Here is a 21646-nt window from a genome sequence, read left to right as displayed (position 1 = left end):
AATCATTGGATTTTCATTTCTAATGTTGTGCCCAACTCTGATCTGCCTGGCTCCCGCTTCTGCTCACTGGTTCTTACTGTTCTTTAATATCCAATCTTTGTTGGCCCTGGGATCATATAAAAATAGCAGCTCTTTGGTAAACCTCGCTGGTGTGCCATGCATTGGGCACTGGGGCATATCCCCACCCCCTGGCTGATCCACCCCTGGTGTTATCAGCTCACAGATTACCCTGCACTCAGTTTGCTGGCCAGCTCTTAATACAGTGCAGATATTTCATTTTGATTGTGCAGTGTCAACTCTTTTATCAGGGTAGTGTGGTACCAAGTCAAACGTTGGCTAAAGAATACATGAATGCTAGCACAGCTGTCCTTCCAACCAAAGGTGTAATCTCGGCCGAGAGTGAACTTGGATTTGTTTGACAGGACCTGCTTTATATGGAATGACAATGCTGATTATGTTCCTACCTTCGAATTCCTTATCACTGCAATCCTTCATTGACTTTTGATTGTTTTATCTGAACGCTGTGTCTTACTAATGGGATGTAATTGCTCTGGGCAGCCTGCTTCCCTCTCAGCTACTGGTACTGGGTTAACACAGTCTGTGCTCCGTCCCTCTGCATTAGTGTATCCTGTTGTTTTATCTCAAATCAAAATTTAATTGCAAGATTTTGGGGCTGACTGCCCACTGGAGTAAATCAGCAGTATGATAAAAGTGCATTTTGTGGCTCTTCCAAATACCAAATGGAAGAATCTGTTAAATCCTTTTTGCTGTGTTGTTAGCCTTATTTTCTCTTCTGTTTTGCTGTGGGGTTATGCCACTATTAGAGGTCAGTTCTTAGTTTATTTTAGAAAGCAGCTCATTTTCTGTTTTCTTGCAAGTCATGGTTATTTTTCTTTGTCTGACTTGTCTTGACTTTAGCCTTGGTTTCACTTACCAAATTTCTGTACTACTTTCTCTATTCTTGGCTTCTCCCTTTTACCCCTTTTTATGCTGCCTTACATTTTTGTCTTTTTACCATCGTATCAGGATAGGGTTTTAGTTAAAGTTTCCGTCTTTCTCAAACAGGGGAATYGTAATTTTTCATTTCAAATTGTTTTTGCTGAAAAGATCTTACAAATAATAGAGAATTTTTTCAGGTCTGTTTTCCCCCTCAATTCTTATCAGTTTTGGGAAATTAGCATTTGTTGTTCTAAGCCTAAACTGCATGTACTGACTCCAGTTAATCTCCCTCTAATAACATTTGATTGCTGTGGCGATTCAAAAGTTCTCATGGGATGATTCTGACTGGCTCTGTGAAGATGAAACTTGCAGCTGTTGGGTATTGAGTGCACAAAAGTCACAAGGATAATAAAATGCTGAGGTTTTTTTTCACACATCTTATATAGGTTGTGTGTGTATGGCGCAGGAAGTTTTGTTTGCTCTTGAGCTATGTTTGAATTCCCTTTGTGGTGTAAATCAAATAATGCTCTAAGTACGTTGTTGTCAGTGGGGGAAGGAAATGGTTTCACAAGTGTTTGCCATACAGAACTTGGTGGAGTGGTTCAAGTAGTTAAACATGATGATATTAAAAAAGGAGCTGCTGAGATCCAGCTCCATGTGCGTATCAGTAGAAAAAATACAACTGATGTACATCAGAGTGTGWGTTGGTGGCCTGATGACACAGCCCGAAGTTGGTGCTGCTACTGAAAGGTCAGTCCTGCCTCCTGCTCCTTATTCTTGTTTTGACTCAGGGAGTTAAGCTCCCAGGGCTGCTCTGGAAGCCAGCCTTAAATTTATCTGTGTCTCCTTGCTGCTGGGTGAGGGCTGTCCTGGCACAGGCAGTGAGGGTCCAGTGAGGCTCCTCCTGTCCTGGGGCACCTCCTGTACCTGCTGCGCTCCCCAGCAGGCAGGGATGTTCCTTCTGGGGTGGTCTGGAGAGGAGAACCCTCTTTGTTAAATGGACAGAAGATGTATTGTGCTTTGCCTTTGGTCTTTTAGCACTTGTGCTGTTTGGAATGCCTGTCAGTGATTGTTCTCCCTGTCCACCAGTCTGGAGCACACCTCCCACAGTGAAGGGAAAGGGTGAAGTGCACAAGTGCTGCAGGGGGAGTCTGGTGGTGTCCCCAGTGCTCTGCTGGGTGTGTGGGACAGCTTTCCTTGGGCTGTGTGGTGATGTGCCACTTAAGAGAACCAGCTCAGCTACCTGCTTTTCATTTCAATTACATGTTCTCCTTCGGTGTTCATTTTAGCTGCCTGTCCCAATAACTCTATTTCTTCCTCCTTTGAAGCTGTCTCTGYTCTTGTTTCTCATGTTTGAAGGGATGGGCTTGCACATTCCCTATATGAAAGGGCGTCAAGAAGGATTTTCCCTCTTTCCTCTGAACAGCTTGAGGCAGAGATCTGTCTGTCTTTATATTTACACACTGCAAAGTTGAGTAGCAGCCATTCAGCCTTCCTGTACCAGCAAGAGCACACAGACCCTGGGTCTGTAGAAAGGCTCTGCCATAGTCAGGGGTCCATTTTGGCTTCTCCCATGGACAGGACATCGCTGRCAGCCCCCACGACCTGTTTGAATTGTGCATTAACTCTGTGTGGTAAGAATATCTCCTAGTTATTCACCAGAAAAACTTGGTGTTTAATAGCTACTTAGAGGCAGAACTTGGATGGGAAGAAAGAGTTTATCTATAAAAGTTGGTCATTGCTTGTTAATTAAAGTCTGTCTTTTCTCAGGGATAATTAGTGCAGCATTGGCAAGAGGGAAACAAAAGTTCAGACAGAACACAGCTGAGCTGTAATCTGCTTATRTTAGAGCCTGAAATAGCAAAGGGTGTGTTTGACTTGAAGTGCCTGTCCAYGGATCTTTTACTCGTGTCCTTATGGGGGAAGGGAGAGCGAGCTTGAAGTGCAGGCACAGCTTTAACACTGGAACACCAAGGTATGAATGAGTAACAGAAAGGTAGTAGGTACCTTAGAGGTAGAGGTGTTGGATTCCAGGTGGTGTAAAGAACTGTTAGATTATCAATATCTCATTTTATATCCTGATTGGAAATCTCAGCTATTAGGATGCATTTAAAAAAAAAAAAAAAAAAAAAAAAAGGCATGCTGAGATATGGAGCAGCAATTAATGAGATCAGTTTGGTTTTTCCACCCGAGAATGTAGCCCTCAGGTCATGTTTCCCTATGTGTGTGTGTGTGTATGGAGGTCTGCCCTTACAGCAGTGGCTTCATGAGTTCAGCTGGGGTGCACAGGTCACCTGCATTGGGGAAAGATTTGTCCTCGCTGCTGTCCCTCACTCACATCTGGGGGGCTTGGGCAGTGATCTTTGTGTGCCCAGGGGTGACTGGAAGGTTTCAGTGCAGGCATGAGAGAGAGCTGGGATGCCAAACTGCAGATGGGAAGCTCTGTGTAATGCAGAAAGAATTCCAAGCATCTTTTTGGTTAATTCTGTTTTTTAGAGGACTGTTAATGTGGCTCGATGGGAACTTGCATGTTGAGTGCAGCTTAAGGCTTCTTGAGTATTTCCAAAAATGGTTTTCTAAAGGCTTCCTTAAAAATCTCTCTGAATTGCCAATAATTGTATTTAAGACAACTCAAAGCCCAATATTTTTACCTTTATTATTTTCATGAAGCTATTGATAAAACCTTGGCAAATACTCTGACATTTAATCTATTTTACTCCTAATGAAAAAGAGCCCTGAGCCCATCTGATTCAATTAAATTCATGCATTCCTACTCAAGGACTSAATTTTACTGGGTTTGGTGTACTGCACTGAAAATGCCTTATTTTTTTGTAACCATTGCTTTGATTTTATAAGGAAAGACATATTTCCATTTTATTTTCAAATGCTACAATAACATTTCTCTGTAAAATGTGCTGGTGYGATCTCCAGGACATGGCAGAAAGATTTGGGATGCTGGGTGTTGCTTGTGAAGTAGTGATGGTAACTTGTAATTAAAAAGAAAGCAAATAAAGCCAGCTTATCAGAAACAATCTTCAGAAATGTCCATTACATTTGGCACTTACTGTCTATGAAACTGAATTTGGGAAAAAAGTCCGAGGGAACTTTATATCATCTGAAATGCTCCATTACCTTTTTTGCTTCCCTCACCTTCATACAGACGCTTGTTTTCTGTAGTAGTTGTTCAGGTTAGAATAAAAATGGGAATTTTGACAAGCACGTAGGTGGCCTTTTCTCTGATGCATATCAGCAGAGCTTCACTATTTTCAAGATATTTGTCCCTAAAATGCTTAAGTTTTTAAGCTGTTAAAGTTGTCAGTGATCTGATCAGCTTCGATGGCTTTGATTGTACATTCATGACTGAGAATGTCAGTGTTGGAGAGTGTTTGAGTGGCAAAGAGATGCAATAATGGGGATGGAGGTTTTTGAAGGAAATTATCCCCTGATGATAAAAAAAGATGAATTATTACCTGTCCAGTTTCCCAAGAGGCTTGATGGTTTTGTAGGTTGAGATGCTTCTGTGAGAATAAATACTGAGTATACAGGAGAGTGTAAATAGATACATGGATATTTATGGATGTTRGAGAAAACCACCAAAAGCCTCCTTTTCCTGCTATAATGTCTTTAATTATGTTGCATAAAATTGTCTTGAAGGAGGCTTTGAGTCTTGTGAATTTGGTTCAAGTTTGTCATTTAACTGCAAATGACTGAAAAGATCTCAGGAAACTCACTAGAAAGACTTTAACCATTTTGTTAGTTTCTTAACTTTTTCTCTTCMGTTTCATTCAGCAGTGGTGTTTAGTTGGATTGTTTAGATTAAATCAGCAAGTGGTATAGTTTTTTAATAGGTCTATAGTGTGTTGTACACTTGAACTGATGATATATAATTAGACCCTTCATTTTGCTTCCATTTGACATCTTTTAGCTAATTAGTTCCTTGGGTTGCTTTACTTTCCATTACGCTGTTTTCAGTTGATTAAATACACTTCTCTAAGGGTGCAGAATTAAGAAGATACTAATTGCACAACAATTTTGGCRTGTGTAGATTGCCTCAGTGTCACCTAAGGACAGAGATTTCTCTGCTTACATTGTTGGCTCCCTTCTTTCTCTTTGTGCCCTGTGGGYAGATGTGTCAGAGCAGACACCGTGCTCTCCAAATTCTCTTTCTTGCTCTTGCAGTCTAGTCAGAGCTTGTTGGCAGCATCTACTGTAGGTACTCGCCCTTGAAAATGTCTTGATTTCGGCTTTTAAATGTTTGCACCCATGAGTTTTGTGAGTTTGGAGGGACAGAAAGGTGATCTTGGAGCGGAGAGGCAAAGGTATTGTGTATCCAACACTGAATTATGCCTGGAAAAACCAGCAAGGTTCACCTGGGAACTGTTGTGAGGTGGATGGGCAGTTGCAATACTCTCTGCTGGCTGGAGTAAATTTTGATTGTGGGCATTGCTGGGACTATAAAATACTTGAGCACAATATTTCTAGAAGCAAGTTTCCCCCAGGCACTGAGTGTTCCGGAATAAAGATGACTTTATTATAAAGTGCTTGCTCTGTGCTTGTGAGCAGATCAAGATGTCCTTTTTTTGCATTTTACTTTGAACATCAGTTATTGATGTGAGGCACCGAGTAGACTCTRACCTGTGCCAGCTAACAAGGGGAAGCCAACAGAAATGAGAAACACTACAATTACACTTTTGTTGCTGTGGTGCTGACTGAAGCCTGAGTGTGTCCAAGCATGTGGTGTTCAGACAAGATACATATTTCTCTCTGTGGACCTGTTTTTCAAAGGGAATGCTTGCTCTTATGAAAACTTGGTCGGTGACCATGGTTGAGTAAAAATCTTCAGGTGTGCTCTGCCACAAGAGGATGTGCAGGTGGTGTCTCTTGTCAAAGTCGTAATTTCTCTCCTCTATCCCATGTAGCTGCTTAAAACTTTAACTGTGTTGTGTATATTTSGTCTCAGTTAATCAAATCCACTTGAATATACTTCTGTGTGTGAATTTATGTGAAGGTTGGTGTCAAGATACTTAATGGGAGTGTTGCTGGATGTTGTGGTGGTCCCTGGATGTTGAGTTAAGGATTGCAGGAAACTGGAGTTGGGAAAGTGAATACCTTGAGAGAGTGAATGCACAGGGACCTTACCTTGGAATGGGTCTCCTGTACCTGTGAACTTGTCAGATGTTGCAGTGTCAGTGTAATTAATTAGGATGAGAATATCCTTTGGCTAAGGCTGWATTAGAACACTCCAAGAAGCGCCATCATTTTTGGCACACTAAAAACTGCAGCTGGTTTTATTTTGAGGTCTTCTACAGGAGTGTTAGCCCCTTGTTGTCTCTTGTGATTTGGTGTTCTTGTAAAGAAAAGATACTTAAATAGAGACTAGTGAAGATGTAAAGGGTAAGCATTTTTTATTACTGAGGCTAGATTTGGATGCCTGTTAAAGGAATAAGTGGCACTTTAAAACCTTTAGAGAAATGTATTTTWAAAAGGTCCAAGTGTCATGGCTGCAGTTTTGTGCTGTCAGAATTAGTGCTTTTCTTTCTTGAAAGGCTTTTTTTTTTTTTTTGCTGTGGAGCAGACTGCCTCATTCCAGAGGTGGCAGCCTTGGCTCTGCCTCAGCTGCTCCTTTGCATTTAGCTTTGGGTGTTGCCTGCCCTCTTCATAGGAAGAGACAGCCAGCTACTGAAGTGTCAGAGTGCCTTAAAGGGATTGAATMCTGATTTTAATAGGAGTGATCGTTAAGATTTGTCTGCCTTTGGTTAAGAAATGTAAGCTGCTGACTGCTGGAAAACGTTAGATGTGAATGGACAACTTGGTTAATGTTTCATGGGGCTTGAATCTGGTCAGGAAGGGAGGAAATGTACAGTAGGTGATGGTGTGATTATCCCCAGTATCTTCAGTGTGTAATTTAGGTGATTTCATCAGAAGTTTTGAGATTTCTGTACAGTTGCTGTTACCTGCAGAAGTCTTTAATTAACAGTGTGTTCATTTGGCTCCCAGCTGGTTGCATGGGGACTCCAGTTTGGGGGTGGGATGGGCGCAGGGTCTGCTTGAAAACCTGTCAAACWCTTTTTTTACAACAGCATGTCCATTGCCATAACTTTTGGCCCATCTTAGGGGGTGAACTGGCTCAGWGATGGGACAGCTGGTGGACAGCATGGGCTGAGTCTGCCCTGCTCATCCCCATTCCCCTCCTGCCTGTGCTGCTGGCAGCTGCTGCCACAACTGMGATCTGGCTCTGCAAGTGGGACAGGATGTTTGCTTTTGTGGAGTGCAGTTGTTGAGGAAATTAAATGAAGGGATCTCTGAGAGGGCAAGSCACCTACATCAAATTAGGCTGTTAAGATGGGCATGCTTTGAAGCACCTTTTTGGGGGATGTTGGAGAGGATGTGCTCCTGATAGCCAGCGATGCTTGGAAAGCTACACTGCGTGATGTCCCTTTGGACCGTGGAGATGGCTGGGGTTGAGGGCAGAGAAAAAGGAAATCTTGAAGAAATCTGAAGGAGGTGGATTTTTCAAAGCTGTAAGGCTGGAATCCTGGGGGGATATGGAAAGGGGAGTCCCTTCCTGGCCACCCAAAGGCGTTGTACACCCTCTCGCATACCGGCAGCTGGCCTGAGCAGTGACAGATTGGGAGGAATGCATAACATTTTAAGTATCATAAAGCTGGATATCCTTTGCTCAGGATATTTCCTGTCCTCAAGAATTTATTTTTCAACAATATTATTGGCAGAAAATCCACAAAATGGAGCGGGGGAGGGAAACTTGTACTTTGCAGAAGATAAGTTATTAGTTTTTCCATCCTAAGTGAAGAGATAAGCTTTGGAGAACAGAAAAATACACGCCCTTTGTGTAGAGGTAGACCACCAGCATGCCTAGTTATGCATCAAATATTCAGTGATTTGTATTTTCTGCTGTCAACAATGTACAGCAATTAACCATCAGTTTCATATAAAAATGAGACTTTTAATCATAGTGTTCAAAATGGCATTTGATTCCAAAGAGGGCTGAGCCTCAGGACAGGAATAGCCAGAGCAAAGCTCTCCTGACTGACTTCCACCAGGCTCTGTTGCATGTTTTACCTTTGGATTCATTAATGAATTAAAGCCTAAATCATAAAGCAGGATTTAATTGGTGATTTGTGATCTGGTTAATCCCACAGTGGAAGTAAAGTGTGCTTAGCGTTGCCACTCCTCCATGGACGGCGGGGCCAGAGCAGCAGAGAAGTGCTTGTAGCTTCCTGCGAGGAAAATACCTTTGTGAGGCTGTTTGTATATGCTTCCTTCTGTAAACTTCAGATAGAATTCACTGGATCTCATGAACGTGGCTGCATGTTCTGGAGTGGCTGTTGTGAACAAAGACCTTCGGCTATTAAACACAATGAGAATTTATTGTTTACTGTCTGTTTTCCTGCTTGTGTGTGTGTGTTTCTAGCAACAAGTATTTTCATGAAGGATTCGTTTGCCTGTAGACATTTCTCAAACTTAGCAACAGCATGTGTTTGGCAGTTCAGTAAAATTTGTGGGAGGAAGAGGCAGTGTGATGAAGAGGTGAGGCATTAGTGAAGTGCCCTATTCCTATCTTCCCTCTGCTTATTAAAAGAGAAAAGAATTCGGTAGGTGTGTGGCATTCTTWAAGTTTGTAGCTGGAATTTGTTTTTGGAAACATAAGGATTATGGAGTGTGTTAAATTTAACCCATTTTCCCAGCATCCCCAGCACCCAAGAGACGGTTTGGTGAAAAAAAAACAAAACAAAACACTGGCCCTACCATGCTGAGATTGCACTTTTTGAGGCTGGAGTAACATGTTAAAACAGAAATCCAAGTCGATGAGAACATTTTCGTCGTGATGCAAAAATGATGTGGAATCTTTGGTATGTGCCAGTGGCAGGAGCTGCGCTCCCCGGAACGCTCTCTCTTGAGCGAGCGTGTGGAAGGCTCTGGCATGCAGGGAGTTAGGGATCAAGGACACACTGTCAGCCCTTACAGGCTTTTGGGGCAGGTCAAATCCAGGAAAAAGAGAGGGAGAGTTTGAAACTTTTCTCCTGACTGCTTTAGTAATTCTTTGAACTTGCTTATTTCTGAATGTGGCTTAAGCATTCCAAGGGTCTTAAGATGAAGGRAGGTATTTATACCCATGATGTAGGTGAACGTGAATGTATGTGTGTRTATGTACATACCTCGTGACTTGTGTGGTGATATCAAACCTTTCTGATTAGATATGGGAAGAGAAGGACCCTGGATGTAGTGCACAGAAGATAAAACTCCCAAGGGAAACTGCAAAAGTAGTTACCAGATTTTTGGTATTGATGGGGAGTGGCCTGACACTTTSGTGCTGAACAGAACCCACCTTGTTTTGGGTTTGGGGCCACTGGCATTCCTTGAGATGCTGCAGTTTGGAACCAGCAGTGAGTCCTATGCACCTGTTCTACATGTTCATATCTTCTTGCCACTCATTTGCTTTCTTGAATTCATGTTTTAAAAGATCTGTGACCTCTGTCTCGTGTTGGACTATGTGCTATACTAAATATAACATGAAAGTCTAAAATAGAGACTTTATCCTGTTGTCTGGCCTGGCTATTTATGTTTGGGATGGGGAGCTCACTTGCTCTAGTTCTACATTACCAGTTTGCCAGTGACTGAGTAACTTGATGACAAATGTAGATCCCCATTACAGTATCACTTACAGGTCTGACAGCTGGTCTATGTTTTACTGCACTACATTTTTTTTTTTTCCTCAAGTGTTTCTTCCTAGAGGGAATGGTGACTTCTGAGAGTGAATTTGCAGTCTGTTAGCTGGTCTAAAAACCGTRTTGGCTTACCAGCTAAATATCTGTGATGTTAGATACCTCCACAATTCTACATTTTTTTAATCASCTTTCTGTTAATCTTCAGGAATTCTTAGTCCTTTTAAAACCTGATGATGCTTCAGTATTGGTGCTGTAAGCAGAATGCAGTCAGGGRTTGTACAGCTGCCTTTTCAGTGTTTATTATTAGCCTAAGTACTGTCTCTACAGGTAGGAGGCTCAGCCCAATACTGTTTGTCATGAGGAGTAAACTACTAGTAATAAAGTGACTTTCCTTAATTTGATCGATTCAAGAAGTGTTCAATAAAAGCCTTAAAGACTGATGTACCTTGACATGTTCTTAATAATAAGCATGTTATAATCTTCTCAGTTTAAGTGAAAATGAATATCTCATCTGTTATTTCAGACCAACTACTCTTTTGAGAATTCTGTACCACTAATGTGTGTGAGAATGGGGAAAATCAGAGCATCCCTTCAGCTTCAAAGACAAAATTTTGTGGCTGAAGTTTCATCTGGGGTGATGGGAGAAAAGTAGTCCAGATTCATTAAGGATGTGGGAATTTCCTCAGTGAGCATCAGGAGGAGGATGAGCTGCTGAACAGCTGTTTGGTTTTGGGGTGTTTCTCTGCAGCACACACCACTGCTCATGTTCTCATCAGCAGGTTAAACCTCCCCTGAACACCCAGGCTGATTTTCTGTACCAACCTGGAGTTATGATTAGGAACTAGAGGGAGAAATGGGAGGAGGAATATGTTCACATGAGAGGGAGTGGGAGTGCTTTTTTTCTTACATGGGTCTGTTACTATTGGAAGTCTTTATTAAAATTGTGSCATGGACATGTCATCTTCCTCCCCTGCCCCAAGAGGAATATGCCGTAGTGTAGGTAGAGAATAATATCATTTTTACTTGTTTTTTAAACCAGATATTAATGTCAAATGATGATAAAGTGTCCTCCCCTTAGAAACTGGGGAACAAATGCAATCTGCTTGAGTSTCTGGGACCTGTGAAGCCTTTTGCTGGGAGAGCAACTGATGTTAATGGGTAGGTGTTTGTCACTCATTAACTGTGTACTGTACTGTTAAGGTGGATATCTGCATGGGTATCTGCTGCCAAAATGTGACTGAACTGGGTCAGAATGTAAATATTAAAGAATTGAGATTGTGCCGTACTTTCGGTGATAGCGCCTGGGTGTTCCAGCTTGTTCACACAGAGTCTGCCTCGCTAGAGCTCCCCTGGGACTGAAATCTTGTGGGGTCATGTGTCAGTTATATCATTMAGGTAAAATTGAGCACAACCAAATTTGCCTGGGAAAGCTTTTTTCTTGCTCTAGTCCTGTGCTAATGCAGTCAGGACCCCACAGGCAAACTCCTGCGTTTGCTGATATTCTGATATTTCTGCCTCCACTGTCAAAGAAAAGCTGCTGTCAAGCCACACTGAATTTTTCGAATTTATTTATGCACATATATACTATATTGGTATATTTGCCCTAGACTTAGTGTTATATTCTTTGCTCCATCAGGATTTCTATGAATTTCTCTKGCAATAGGCAAAGTGAGATGCATGTCCAGGAAGTGCTGAAGGCTGTCAGAGCAGGTGGTGTTAAAATGCTTTATATTTGTGAAAGATACTGTAGGAAAAAGACACTAGAGAATTAGCCTTTCTTGTAGATGGTCCTTTTATCACTTGGCTTTCTTCCAGTTGAGTTATGAGATGGATTTTCTTGTATTTGAAAKAGTTGTGTATTTTGTTCTCACCTGTTTATTAAAATTCTGTGGTTGAACTGTTTGTTTGTACCTTTTTCCCAATCCTCCAAAACTGCTTGCTGTTTAGGTAATTTTGCCCTAACCAAGCCCATTTCTTGAAATGCAGGTTTATATATTTTAGGATGCGAAGCTTATTTTTATCTTTACCTTTCTTAGTACTTTAATTGTAGCTAGAATAATGAATGAAAAAGGTATTGGAGAACATGGTGGGGTTTTTTAAATTCCTTCCCAGAAAGCTGAAATCCTGTGAATGGCTTATTGCTAAAGATTATCACAGTCAAAATKATTTTGTTTAAAAAGATAAAGCTCAAAGATAAGCTCTGCTTCATTAATGATGATTTTTCTGTTGCTGGTCTGCTCTAAGCTTGTATAATGGATCTGCCCCATGTTGATAAGTGAAAAACTGGTTGTTTATGCCAACTAGGAAACAAATGAAGTTGTAATAGTGTGGTGTCTCCATGGGACTGGGGATGCTGTTATGGAGCCAGGGAGAGGGAAGGATGAGCTCTAATACTCACAGAGCCAAAATCAAAGCACATCTCAGTAATCACGAACTTTTCCTCCTGGTCAAAACCTCATTGATGCTCAGTGAGACCAATTTGTGCAGAGAACAGCTTGCAACAGACTGCCCAGGGAAATGGTAGAGTCACCAGCCCAGCAGGTACCCAGATGATGTGTAGATGTGGCACTTAAGGACATGGTTTAGTGGTGGAAATKGCACTGCTGGGTTAACAGCTGAATCCAGTGGTCTTTATGGTCTTTTCCAACCAGAACGATTCTGATTCTTCCTTTCTGTGGATTTCTTATCTGTGTTTGAGTAGATTCTAGACTCCTGCACCTCTAAAGTTTGGYAAGTGGTTATGGAAATTAATTTCTCCAAGTGTAACAAGGGAAAATGAAACTTSAGGTACATGTGACATGAAGCTTGAAAGTTGGTTTGCTTTCTGCTGCTTGTCTGTTTAAGTTTTCTTGCTTGACTGGAATTTTGTCATTTAAAGGATGCGGAAAGTTCACTTGAGCTTCAAGGGTTTAATTAGCTTCATTGGAGCTGTGTGCTTGTATCAATAGTGAAATAAGAAGCATGACTGTCCTCTTTTTGATTAAATACAAACTTTTCATTTAAAAAAATCAGTTTTCAAGAATTTACTGTATTTTATTTAGCTCAACCTGGTTCTTACTATTATCTTGTAAATACATCTCKTGCCTTTCCATGACTTTCTTTGAAGGCCCTTAATAATACTGCTTGTACCTGAAAGCTATAGTGTCAAAGTCAATAGGTGAAATATTAGGAAATTTTAATTAACAAAGACTTGTACCTTAGCAATGAGTAACTCTTGTAACTGGTAGGTTTACAATGGTTTACTCTTGTAAACTTGCTGCCTTTTGACTTCACCCAGGGTGGGAAGAGCATCTGTCCCCCTGGCACTGTGCCACAAGCCTGCCTTTCCACCAACACTCCTGGCTTTGGTGGAGTTTTAAGTGCTGTTGGCTCCCCAATTCCTAGCACCAGCTGTCCAGCACTTCACTATATTTATTATTATGAAAAAACAATGCTAATTTATTGAGAATATTTTTATCTTTTCATTGCCTGAAGGATTTGGCAGAATGGGAATGCGTTTAGACGGGTGAGGATTCAGGATTAAATTGGGTGCAGACCACCTGAGTGCTGACCCCACTGGATTGTCCTTGCTGTGTAAACAGAACTTGGTTTCTGTGTTGCAGACAGTGCCCCACTTCAGAGAGGTAGCAAACCCTAAAGGTTTTCCTTTTTACACCATTTAATAGATAACTTGAKCTTTATAGCTGCAGCAGGTGGCACATTCAGCACAGCATTTTCTGTCTAGATAGAGACCCTTTGTCTTCCCACCCTAAAGAAAACAAACCCCCTCCCTAGTACTCTGCATTTAAAGATTTGGTGGTGGTTTTAATTCCTTGATGCTTTATTGTCATTGGAGATAAAARTCAGATACCTGGAGTGGGAGAGGCTTCTTTCCTGTAATGTCCTGGATACCAAAATTATTCAGTCAAAAATGGAACAATAACTTGACTTGGTGCGTGTGGTTTCTCTTTTGCYGGTGAGTTTCAAGTCTTTGTTTAATGTAAATTCCTACCTCAAATTAGGAGAAGCCTTCATAGGTAGCATACTGTCTCCATTTTTCTGAAGCAGTCCAGAAAACTACAAAACTCCTGGAAATTGTACTTCGTGCACTGAGAAAGTGAGGGATGGTGTAACAAAACCTCAGCTTTTCCTCCTGATGCTGAAAAGTTGCGGGGTGATGGGTGGTGGGTTTTGGGTTGGTTTCCTTGTTGGTTCAAGCGCTCGGATCTCACGAGCAGGATGATAATAACAGGCTCAGCTTTCCTTCTCCATGAGAAACCTCTCCAGCAGCCGTGCAGAGGTGCTCCCTTGCAGCAGCAGCTCCGTGTGAATGACTGCTCTCGGATCCCAGGGCTGAATGGGAGATCTCTGCCCAGYGCTTTCCCACCAGAACACAATGAGCCACTTTGTCAGCGCAGCGTCAGCCCGGAGTCAGGTTAGCGGGGAATGGCGACAGCAGCGAAGTTTGTGTTGCACAAAGGTGTGCTGAGACCTTGTTGGAAAGGGGATTTGGTATGCAGGCTTTTCAAGAGCTGCAGATTGATATGATAGATAGCCTTTTTTTTTTTTTTTTTGTTGCTTCGTAGTTTAATTAGGGGGTAAAAAAAAAAACAAATCGCCACCCCATTGATTCCAGTAGATTCCCCATTGCACGTGAACTCCACAAGAGATAACCAAGGTCTTTGTGGTATTATTGCAGAGAGATTATTATTTGAGAGAGCAGAGTTGAAGGGAAGGGTATTTATCGACAAATGCTGTGCTTATCAGCCTGTAACCATGATTAATACTTTGGCTATTAAATGGAGGAAAAAAGCAAATAGATGTAGCATACCTGTGCCTTATCTGACTTTCACCTTTGTGCAAGAACTTCTCTTTGCAGAGAGGCTTTGCCCGTGTCCCTGGGCACGTTTGTGGGCTTGCAGCTCATTCATTGGGTTTCAGCCTTGATCTAGAGGAGTTCAGTACTTTGTCTTTATGCACTCTTAATAATTTTACTTTCTCAAGCGCAAATATTTGCAGGATCAGGGCCCAGTTTGTAGACAGGTATAGGTTTGATTGATATATATGGATTGAAGGGAGTTGCTCCTCCTCACACAAATTGTTTTAAGCAAATAGCAGGTTATTCCAATTGTGTTTAAACTTACTGAATACCTTTCTAGACCTTGYGAATTTTACTTGCAAATTGCTTTTGTCAGAGGCAATGCAGAGTGTAGAGAAAATGAAAAGGGTAATAATTTMGTTGTTGTCTCTGTTGCATAGAATGCCTCTGCTCTTAGAGGTCCAATTCATGCTGTGGGTGGAGGGCTCTTGGGCCACTGTCAYCCTCCTCTCCTGATCCTGGCAATGYTGGACCACAGCRGGAAGAGCTCTGTGCTTTCCTGCTGACCTGTGGAGAGAGGATGTCATTCATCAGAGAATCACAKAGTGATTTGGGTTGGAATGAACCTTCARGCTTCTCATTCCACCCCCTGCCATGGGCAGGGRCACCTTCCCCTATCCCAGGCTGCTCCAAGCCCYGTCCAACCTGGCCTTGGACACTCCCAGGKATGGAGCAGCCACAGCTTCTCTGGGCACCCTATGCCAGGGCCTCCCCACCCTCACAGGGAAGAATTTCTTCCTAATTATGTAGTCTAAGTCAACTCCTGCTTTATTCCCATCCTGTTTGAAGTGACGTGTGGTCTTCCAGAAAAGCACAGAGATGCTGAGTGTGTTTGGGGGTGGGTTGTGCTGCTGGCAATTGAACAGCACCCAGAGCTCTCTTAACTCAAACGTCAATGAGGGTGGATAAGCAGCAACAAATTAGTTTGAAATGTTAATTGCTGCTTGTATTTTTGGAAGCTCATAGAATAATTTCCYTTGAAAACAGAAAGAAGTTTGAAGTAGTTTCTATTTTAAAGCTACAACACCACTAAAAATCATGGGGAAAAAAAAGCAATTGGCCACTATTGTGCAAGAAGAGTTAAACTCAGCCTATGGCTGCTTAGAAGAATTGCTGTGAAATAGTGTGAGAATGSTGTGCCTGAAAACTTCTCTATTTTTGCAGCTACATCCCTTGTGAGTCCCCTTTATCCGTTGTGATTAATACGGAGGAAGGTGAGGAAAGGAAGGTGTGAGAACAAAGCAGGAAAGGAATATAAATAGCAAAAGTGACTAACTTAATTTTCAGATTGAAGGAAAAGCACAGAAAAACCCAAATGGTGAGAGTGAGTTGTATACAAGCAGCAGCGTGCTCTTCTGCCAGCAGTGCCGGCTGTAGCCATGGTGTGTTTGCATGTTTTGGAATTGATTTTTGAGCAGCAGATGAATTTGCTGCTCTAATACTATTTGCAGAAGTGAGAATGCTGTGGAACCATTGGATTAGCTTGTCTGCCTGTGGCTTTCTGCTCAGCCATGGCTAATACAAGCCTAATAAAAATTGTGAAGGTCTGTTTCACCCCAGTGTATTTTTATTCCCTTAAATCTAGTTCCACTGGGTTTGCACATGAATGTGATGGCCTTCAGGCACACCCCAGGCGTGGGCRGTGGTGGGAGGAGGGCAAGCTCGCTTTTCCTACATGACTTTTCACAAGATTTCCCCTTGGAAAACCAAGGGGAAAAGCTCCTAGTGGGCTGAAGTTTTCCTTGGGTAAAAGACTCCTTTGTGTGCCAGATGCTTTTTTCCAGTATTTCATCAAAACTATTATCTGCTGATTAGTCGTATTTGCCTTGTGAAATAAGATACTCCTGCATGATGCAGTTTGACCTGATATCCCCATTCCTGATGCTCGTTTCTGGTACATGTTTGAAGTTACTTGGTTATTCCATTTCTTCCTAAGGTTAAGCTAGGAACCAATGTTTAATAGTTTTTATGTTCCTGAATGACAAACATTTCCTATGAGGGGTGTGCAGCTGGTTGCAGTGCAAATTTGTTGTCCCTTAAGATAATGGAGTTTCAAGCCTGGAAAATCTGAGGTCAAATTTTAGGTCTAAATAAACGCAAACTACTGAAAATCTTCGTATCATTACCCTCTGGATTGCTGCCTTGGGAATCCAACACCAGTCTGGGGGGAAAAACAATGTTAACTTTCCTTGATCCTGCGTAGAATTGAACACTGCTTATAATTCCGTCTTCAGAGATGGAATGTACCACGCACGTTGAAATGTGTCRTTATTTAAAATAAAYTGGAGGGGAATAAACCCACTGATGAATTGCAGTGGTTAAGTTTTGAGAGGATGTTTACTCTTTTCAGCTTGCTGGAGATAGGATCCAGCTACTGGTGGCCTTGTGTCTGYGAAATGGCACAGAGAGCAAGCAGCAGGCATTTCGCTACCTCTTCACAGCATGCCAGTGGCTTTGTGGGCATGTGTTTCCTCTAATCTGTTTTCTTTTGTCATAACAGATTTTTAGAATTGCATGTATTTCTTCAAAACTGTTATGATGAAGCCCGTCTGTTTGGATGCTTCCAAATTAATCTACCGTGTTTGCAATTAAACAGAGAAAAGAATGCGTTCAGGTTTCAGTGGCGCTTCAGACGGATGTGAATTTAACTAAACTAATGAAGGCGCATCAGACAAGACAAATTCCAGACTGTTTGTGCCTTGACCAACCATCTGTGCACATACCTCCAGGTACTGCTCATGTCTCGAGAGGCTTTTCTACATGAACAATTATTACCACTCCTCTTTGAATTGGAGTGGCAAGCCATGGCAGGAGTCTCTTGAAAGCGGCTATATTTACGGCTCTGCTTTTCAGTGAAAACATAATTGTGCGTTATGTGGGTTTTAATTAATCYGAAATTTCARCRTGTGCTGTATGAAATACAGTAGGCAATCAGGGCAGGGTGTGAGTTCCGTYGTCTCTTGCACATAAACTCCAGCATCAACAGGAATATGCACAAGGAGCACTCCTCGTTCAGAGCCTTCTTAGTGGGTCATAGACACATTTTAAATTCTTAGTGTCCGAGAATGTGTGTGTAAAAATAAAAAAAAAGTATATATATTCTCCTCGTACATACTAGCAATATTTTTCCTTGTTATTTTTCTTTCTTATTCAAAAAATTACTCAAAATTACTCTGGAAAATCACCCATTTCTTCAACTATATAATAACCAGCAGTGACATGATTTGACATGCCAGGCTTTGATAGGGTTCTTCAATTGCTCATATAATGTTCTGAAAAACAATAAATAATTTCAGGACTACTTCTCTTTATGGGAGAAGAATAAGATATGCTGCCAGTAGTGGCTTCTGTGAATACTAAATGATTTTTTAAGAAATTCTCATTGTATTTTACTGAATTTCTCTTCTGAAGTGAATTTTCTTCTAGAAATATTTCAGTCTTTCCTATTTTCAGGGCTTGTGTTTCTAAAGAGGTGTTTGACTTCTCGGTGGGCCAGGTGGGACTCCCTCTGATATGAACCTGTGATTCTAGACATATTTTTTAACCATGGGAAATCACTTTTAAGGAACTCCTCCTTCCTCTTGTCCTGGTTATACCAACACAAGTGTTTGAGGGTTGGTGCAGTGCAGTGGATGGGGAAACCCCATGTGCTCAAATCAGCTGGAGGGTTTGGGCTAGCCTTGCTGTTGTGATGTGGTTTGGAGGATGGAGACCAGGTATCACAAATCCTTTTCTTTTTGRGTCAGATAACTGCCAATTTCTGAACACCCTCACTGCAGAACCTGGTTTGCCAGGGGAAATGTCTGGTTGTGGGGAGAAACAGTCACCTTGTAAGTGACTGCTGGTCAGTTATCAGTGGATTTTGGCTTTTGATGACMCCTGATCTGGGTTTGTAAAGTACTATGGAAGCTCCTGCTGGGTTGGATTATTTCTCTGTTCAGTGCATCAGTCAGGAGGAAAACACCCAGCCCAGACAGCATGGTAGAAGAGGGGGTCCTATAGTGCATAGATTAAAGTAGTGGTAGGAAGGAATTTTTTAGACTCTGTAACCCTGTGCATGTGCCATCTGTATGTGAACTTTGTCATGGTGAAGTGGTGAGGGTGCTTTTTTAGGTTGGCAAATGAAAATTCTTCCATTTTAGGTTTATACTGTGTGCTTTCAAATATTTTCTCTATCAAGGCTAGGATTGAAGGCGGGGCTRTTTCTTACTCCTTATGCAGTGTRTTCTTTCCTATTCAGGCAGAATACYCCTAAACAKGCACTGTAGGAGTGAAATGTGTGTTTAGCACTGAWTTTTAGTTGTATATTAAATAAACCAGGTTTTGTAGCTCTACTTAGTATCAAAAACACTCTGTCCTTGTTGAAGTACAACTTCTGTAATTCCAGATGATTGTGATAAAAAAGCAGAACACTTTGTTCAGGAGCTCTTAATGGTCTGTTGCAGGGAAATAAAAATGAAGTCTTTGCAGAGTGGTCACAGGACTGAATATTCACAATTCCCCTTGCTTCTGCCAGGTTCTCTGCATTTGTCTGCCATAGCTGGAAGAGGTTCTTTGGCTTTGTGGAAAACAGAAGGTAGGAAGAAAATCACAGAAAAATGTTCTTGGCTTCCAGCCCCATAAATAGCATGGRTAAAACCTTCTAGGAAAAGTAGATTTGGGTATCTTGATGTGGTTCACACTACCTTTGGAATTTCAGGAAAACTGACGTAACCTGTTGGGTCATGTTGTTTGACCGTACATGGACATTGGGTTTTAGATAGTTAYGCTTTATTCTTCTGTGTGTTTTAGTTTTCCTTCTAGTGCCATGTGCAACTAATTTATGTATTACTAATTCACATATTGAATTAATTTAAGAAAATGGAGTCATCTCAGGGATCCGTAGAAGGCTGCAGGCCTGAATTGGAAATCAAGTTTTGCAACAGTAACTTGCAGACATCAAAAGATTGGGAAGTTTTGTTTGGGGACAGAGACATCAAACTTGGATGGTTATTTCTTCCTTGCTCTACAGCAAAGAGGAAAGCTGTGATTTCCATATTCCTGGAAGAAGCTAGACATGGAGATGCAGCCTGTCACTCCATGTTGGCATTGTTGTGACCCGTCCCAGCCAAACCTAGGGAATGTAGACGCACAGGAAATGTCTTTTTCAAATTTAAATATAGTCAACTTTCTAGACAAAACCCCAAATTTGAGTTAGTACCTGAAAAAAAAMAACCTGTGGGTTAGTATTTGGCAGTTCATATTTTAGCTAAGGAAGAATTCTCATATCCTGCAATGTGACCTGGCTCTTTGAGTCGTGTCTGGTGTTTTCTTCCATCCATGTTCCAAATTTGCAGGAAAAAGAAACYGCTTGTGTTCAGACCTCACCTTCTTTGTATTAACCAGCTTCRCATCCCCCGAGGGAGGAGGAACACTGGGCTTTAGGAGGGGTGTGAAAGCACGGCTAATAAATCTGTTTTAAGTAGGACGGATGAGCAAGTAACCTCAAAAAAAGTGCACGAAGCTTGTTCCAAAGAGTTTGGCTCTGCAGTGCAGTCTGCCAGTCTCACGGCAGATGTCTTACTCTGCCTGGAATACATCTGTACGAATATGCCAGAAATTCCTGCCAGTGGCTGTGCCTTGTAGCCAGCAGTGCTGCTGGTATAGTCTCTGGTGTGGTCATACCAGACCTGACAAATAAGAGGAAACCCTTTTTATTTATGTTTTCTTTTTTCTTTTTCTTTTTTTTTTCGTTTTCCCCTTTCAAGTGAAGCGAGTGTAGACACGGCAGCAGTGACAAACCATTAATAAAGCAAAAGGAATGTGGCTGTAACACTGAAATAATGACACCTAGCAAACGAATGTCAACATACTCGTTGTTGTGCCTGGAATGGAAATATTACTAGGAAAATATGTAGCTTTGAGCTACAGTCTGGGTTTTTTCCTCAAGAAAATAGCATCAGTGCGATGCTTAAATTCTGTTAAATCTCAGCTTTTGGATTCGGACTGGATGAACGTGTCATTTGTTTGGGGTTGTTTTATGTGGGTTTGGAACAGTTTCTATGAACATTGTGTTCTTTAAAATAAGCTTTATATGTGAATATATGCATTTGCACACATGATAACTATAGATGGGTAAATAGTTATGTGTGTAGCCAACATAGTTAGAGTGCAACTGGCTGTTGACTAAATCAGTCCATTTCCATTAAAAACTGCTCACTCTTGTGCTTTCTCTGGTTCTTCAGGATGGTAGCAACAGTAGGACTAAAACACTTCCACGCTCTGGGACAAAGCTGTTGGTGCAGGCAGGAAATAGGACTTGAAATCTGACTCTGATGTGCCATCCTAGCAAGGACTGTGTCTCAGGCTTCTGGAGMACTTCTGTCCTGTAATTGAGTCTTGGATAAAAGGAGGGATTTAATTTGAAGGTGGATGAAAATACATTGCCTCTGTTTATATCTCAGTGAAGTGATGATTAGAAAAGTGGTGTTTTCGCACAAATGAGAACAGTGGAAAGGGCTGTGAGAGTTGTGCTAAATTTGGTACYGAGTTAAATTAAAATGCTTGTCTTGAGCTGTATGGCTGGAGGTCACAATGCCAGGTTTGCACATCTYCTGAAAAACAAATTTACTTTCAGTCTTCTGGTTCTGCTCAGATGTGAAGGGGCCTGCTTGATGACAGTGAAAGGACAGATGTGATTCAGTCTGCGTGGGCAGTGCCATCACTTCTAAATCACACAAGTGAGCTAATCCTCAGATGCTGGAGGAGCAGCTCCTGGTCAGGCTGATATTTCTGATCATGAGGCTGTGCAGGTGATGGGATTGCAGTGAACTCTGAAAGAGGTTGTTGAAAATGAAGACAGTGTATCTCAGCTAAACGAATAATTTACTTGTTGAACTGAAAAAAAAAAAAAAAAGAAGAAGAATTTGAAGTCTAGCAGCACCTGGGGCTGAGGGGAGATAAGATTTGCTGCATTCAGCATCCATGGAACGGGATGCTCCACTCCTGGTGAGGTTGGCTCAGTCCTTAATCCCCTCTGGAGCAGATGAATTAAACTCCTGGTTTATGGCTCTGTAGTTAAGTGTCCCATGCTCTTTGCCAAAAATTCCCCTTTCTGTGCTCTGGTGTACTCTGATCATCTTGTGTCAGCTGGTTACCTTATGCTGCCACCTAAGTCACAGCG

The 21646-nt window shown here is 41.7% G+C and overlaps 1 protein-coding gene across 1 annotated transcript in view; it reads left to right on the top strand.

Annotated features, from left to right (window-relative positions):
* Nucleotides 1–21646, top strand: part of FNDC3B (fibronectin type III domain containing 3B) — a 171717-nt gene that overhangs the window by 13851 nt on the left and 136220 nt on the right. The gene's annotated exons all lie outside the window — the stretch shown is intronic.

The sequence above is a fragment of the Malurus melanocephalus genome, unplaced genomic scaffold (assembly GCF_030028575.1).
Source record: "Malurus melanocephalus ecotype Western Australia unplaced genomic scaffold, MMel_1.1 scaffold_108, whole genome shotgun sequence".
NCBI lineage: Eukaryota > Metazoa > Chordata > Aves > Passeriformes > Maluridae > Malurus > Malurus melanocephalus.
This window is presented reverse-complemented; position numbering and strand designations above follow the sequence as displayed.